This window comes from Triticum dicoccoides, chromosome 2A (assembly GCF_002162155.2).
Source record: "Triticum dicoccoides isolate Atlit2015 ecotype Zavitan chromosome 2A, WEW_v2.0, whole genome shotgun sequence".
NCBI lineage: Eukaryota > Viridiplantae > Streptophyta > Magnoliopsida > Poales > Poaceae > Triticum > Triticum dicoccoides.
This window is the reverse complement of record NC_041382.1, coordinates 452,518,674-452,523,419: the sequence shown is the minus strand read 5'-3', so window position 1 is coordinate 452,523,419 and position 4,746 is coordinate 452,518,674. Positions and strand designations below refer to the sequence as shown.

Below are 4,746 nucleotides of genomic sequence, written 5' to 3'. Positions count from 1 at the left end.
CCAAATTTTATTTATAAAATCTACTGGCGACAGAGCGACGTGGGATCTTACATCCTGTGTTAGAGGAAAACCCACACGACGCACTTCCAAACCCAGAAGCTGGGAGTGATATCACATTTACTCTGATCAGAGGTGTACTACTTTGCCCATAGCATCACTTGGTCCAAGTCGTCCATGCGCTACCCGTGCACACGACTAGACCAAGGAACCAGAATCTTTAACCAGCCCGTACACTACCTCTGCTTTTCCACCTTGCCTTACTAAAGGCCCGCGGGTCGAGACCCCTGACCGGCGGTCCCGCCCTAGGGTGACTGTACCTACCCGGCTACAGCCACCTTCTCACCCATGCAGAGGCAGCTACTTGGCATGGGTAGTTGGTTCAGCCCGTCCCATTCCAGGTCTATGGTCAGTACGGTTTGCGCCGCTTTTGAAGAAAGCGCCAGTTGGTTGTGTCCTAATGTGATACCCTATGTAGAGGAGCCCGCCATCCAAGCTGACCCTCCCAGGGTTGTTTCACCAACATGAGCACCCCTACCCACCAAATATTTATTTATATTGTAACCCTACCCGGGTCACAGCTACTTAATACAGATGCTTCACCTGATCTTGTCCAATTGCCAAATCAGTGGATCCACCTGATCCAATTTCATTTTATTTATGAAAAATATTTATTTTAAATTCTTATGCAAAATTTTGGAAATGACTCATAGCCCGGAAAACATTTATTAAGACATGGTCAAGGAGATGACGACTTGCCGGGTAGCGCTCCGACCAACTCGGAACCACCAGATGTGGGTCCTATGGGTCCGAGATTGACTCCTGATAATTATTTCAGAAAGAAGTTTATATTTTCCCTAATCAAGATCCAAGCATCAAGCAACACTTCCATACGGTGCAATCCATTTTAATTAAAGAGGTAATGATACGTGCTAGTGTGTAATTAGAAGCAAAATGCATACAGCACATCAAGAAGTAGTACGCACGTGCACATCACCAAAGCGAGCAAGCAAGCTAAAAGGAAAAAAACGTGTTTAGCTGGTCGAACCCAACACCGGCAGAAATGTCTTTTTTTTTTTAATTCAACTAGTCATCTTCCCCAGCTCTCTTCCTCTCTCTCACTCTCGGTATGCTCAGCCACGAACAGAACCAACTCCATCTCTCTCTCCCTAACTACAGAGCAGGCCGCCGCCGGCTCGATCTGCCACTTCCGGCCATCTCCGGTGACACCGCGGACACCCACAGAATCCCCTCGACTCCCTCTACCATATCCCCCCATTTATTTGATCCACCGCCGCCTAAATCGTCGCCACCATCTAACCCCAGCGCCGCCTGCCTCGGGTCCGGTGGGTTCGCCACCGCCCGCGGCGGCAACGACATCTACCTGCCTATGCCCTCCACCAGTGCAGCCACACGCACGAGGCGTGCAACCACGGCCGTCGGGCGCGAGCGGCTTCACTGGCGCAGCTTCGGCAACATGCCGCTATCGGTGTTTGACTCCTTCATCTACTGCTACCACTGTAAGCTCTCTCTCTCTCTCTCTCTCTCTCTCTCTCTCTCTCTCTCTCTCTCTCTCTCTCTCTCTCTCTGTGCAAGTGCTCTTCATCTATCCACAAATCCTTGCTAGCTCGTGAGAATGGTGTCCAAGTTTATCCATATTGTTGAATTTATCTTTGGCGCTACTGCATTATCCCCATACAGCCGTACTACCATGTTTCTCATTGTTAATCTAAATTTCATATTAATCAACATCTATTCTATGGTGTGGACGTGGTCTACAGATTTGTTCCATATTGTTTATTTTAATTTTTAGCTCTACTATACTATCCTCACACTACTATGATTCTTTTTATTAAGCTCAAGACTAGGAATTAACCAGTGAATCCCCACTGTTAAAGGCTTACTACAAATCTATGAGTGGCAAGTTAATTGCTTGTGATGGTTAGGTGCTGCCACAAATTAAATCTAAGTATTCCTACTGTGTGTGCGCGCACACTCCTCTCTGAACCCCACAAACAACCAAGTGAACAGCAACATTGATAGACTCAAATTATACTAAGGGAAACCGGAAAAAGTGAGTGAGATATTCTAGCAAGATTTCATTTGTGCAAAAGTTAAATGGGTTATTTTCCGGTACAGGGTATGTGCAAGTGAGACATACCATCTTGAGATTTATTTCTTAACAGAATATTAACCAACCAATGTTAACTGAAAATGACAGTGGTCAAGTAGCATACACAGATTGTTTGGCCCCAACGCTACACATGCAATCTTAATAATGGGTTAATTTCTAAGATTTAGTTCTTAGCATGTCAGATCTAATACAAGGTAGAGATGAACACACACATAGTTTTTCTTTTACAGCTACACATGAATCACAGAACTGCAATGTCTTTGTTTTCCTCCATCTACTCTATGTTTTTTCTTTCTTTCACTAACTATTGTTTCTCTTTTTACAGCAAGGTAACTAGAGTCCAGAAGATCAGGTGTTCATGTTCTAAGCAAAGGTAAAGATGGATCAAGGTGCCAAGCATCAAGCAAACAGAGCTGCAAAAGCAAGGTACTTGAATAGTGTCAGGACCCCGACTCGATGCCACATCGATCTAGCATGTAACACCTCATATCGCTTTGCGGCCTCACGCACGGTATCCCCACGGTGTCGCTCTACCTTTGCCTGGGACCGTTTGCGCATTTTGGCACACGTATATGATGGTGTCGCTAGCATCCATATGATAAAGAGCCCGGGCTGACATGGCTAGTCGTAAACCCAAAGTGGCACTAACTTACAGGGACAGGCATCCATGACCCAGCATCGAACGTGTCGGTCATCAGCGAGTGAATCCAGGCTGTAGCACTGGGCTAACAGGACTCCGGTGAACCGGGCTGTAGCGGGCTAGCAGGACTCCGGTATTCATCGCGTGACATTTCCCCGAAGGGACAGACACAGGATCGAAGAAGGACACATGCCGGCCTGCCTAAGTGTTCCGGAGCAGTAGCAAGCTACCAGGGCTCAGTGGAAGCACTAGGAGACATTTCCTGGTAAGAGAGGCTACTAAGAATAAACAACTAGATAGTCAGATCCCACACATAGCAATACACATTACACGTACGCATAACATGCAAGTATGTGCTGTATAACATGGCATCACAGCATAACTCATCAACTCATATAGATAAAGGCTCAGAAGAGCCGTCATAGCATATATTGCAAACAGGGGTCACAAGACCCATCATACAGAGCATACAAGCAACAAGCGGAAGCATTACATGTCTGGGTACAGACATCTACAAAAGAAAAAGGCTGAAGAGCCTGGCTATCTACAACATCCGATCAAGATCGTAGCTGAGGTACTAGCTACTAGTCGAAGTCCACGAGAACACTAGTAAGACCGAAGTCTCCGCTGCAAAAACATAAATAAAGCAACATGAGTACAAAGGTACTCAGCAAGACTTACATCAGATCCTATCGTACATGCATTTGTATCAAGAGGGTAATGTGGGGTTTAGTTGCAGCAAGCCAGCTTTGACTCTGTGGCTATCCTATTCTACGACTACCAGAAACTCTGGAGGTGAAACAACGTACACGAGTCCACTAATCACCACACAATACACTACTATGGATTCATCTCCGTCTCCCTACGAGAAGGCCATCCATAGCACTCACACATGTCTTGAGCATTTTAGAGTATCCACTTTAAGTTGTCTATGTACCATGTAAGCATCCAAGAAGTCCATAACCGCGGACCCGGCTATTCGAATAGATCATGTTAACCCTGCAGGGGTGTACTTCTTCACACACGCTCTCGCCACTTACCGCCATGTACACGTCATGTATCTCGGCAACCTTCAAGCGGAAGCCTGGCGAGGGTGTCGGCCACGACCTGACTAACCACACAAGACTCTAGTCCAGGTTTATCGCCTATTCGGGTTCCATCCGCAAGGAGATCCGGCCGGGGTGTCGCTTACGGCCCCAAACGATGTGTACAGGGTTCCCGAGCCCACCAACCGGGTGCCACTCGGTACACCGGGCCACGTGTGCCTAGTCTGTCCCAAGCCCACCCTGCCGGGTGCCACTTGGTAGAAAAATAGCACTACCTACAAACACCAGAAACTAGTTGCGACTCCTGGACAGAGATCAAGTTGGTTAATAAGTCGAGAGGGCTTGGAGCGCCCGGAGCCCAATGTGTGGTAGTATCGAGTCATTGGACAACATACACAGAACTCAGGGCTTAAGGACGGTTCTAGTGAGACAACCCACCATGTACTCCTACATGGCCTCTCACCGCTACCTTTACCAAATCGTGTTCACACACTTCACTCTCAGCATCAGTACATATCGTAACACTCCAATTCATTCCCAATGAATCAGACCTGACACAACCCTAAGCAATAACAGGCATAGCATGGTAGGAACACAACAATGGCTTCAATCAACTCCTACACATGCTAGTGGGTTTCAACTATTTACTGTGGCAATGACAGGTCATGCAGAGGAAGGGGTTCAACTACCGCAGCACAAAGTAGCAGATGAATCGTTGTTGTCCTAATGCAATAACTGAGAGCAGGAGCGAGAGAGTAGGGTTTTATCGAGATGAACAAGGGGGTTTGCTTGCTTGGTAAATCAACAAGGGAGGCACTGCTTCACAGACAGGTACTCTGGAACGTCTCCGGAGCAGGACCTATCGAGAAGGAACGGTGCCGGCAATCAATACACAATCATATGCAACAATATGATGCATGAACATGGCA

At 47.0% G+C, this 4,746-nt stretch overlaps 1 long non-coding RNA gene across 1 annotated transcript; it reads left to right on the top strand.

The window, feature by feature from the left end:
• Window positions 1-1,108: 1,108 nt before the first annotated feature.
• Window positions 1,109-2,557, top strand: LOC119359453. The gene is made up of 2 exons (XR_005172544.1): window positions 1,109-1,517; window positions 2,457-2,557. It is a non-coding gene; the product is annotated as an uncharacterized LOC119359453 (long non-coding RNA).
• The last annotated feature ends 2,189 nt before the right edge of the window (window positions 2,558-4,746 follow it).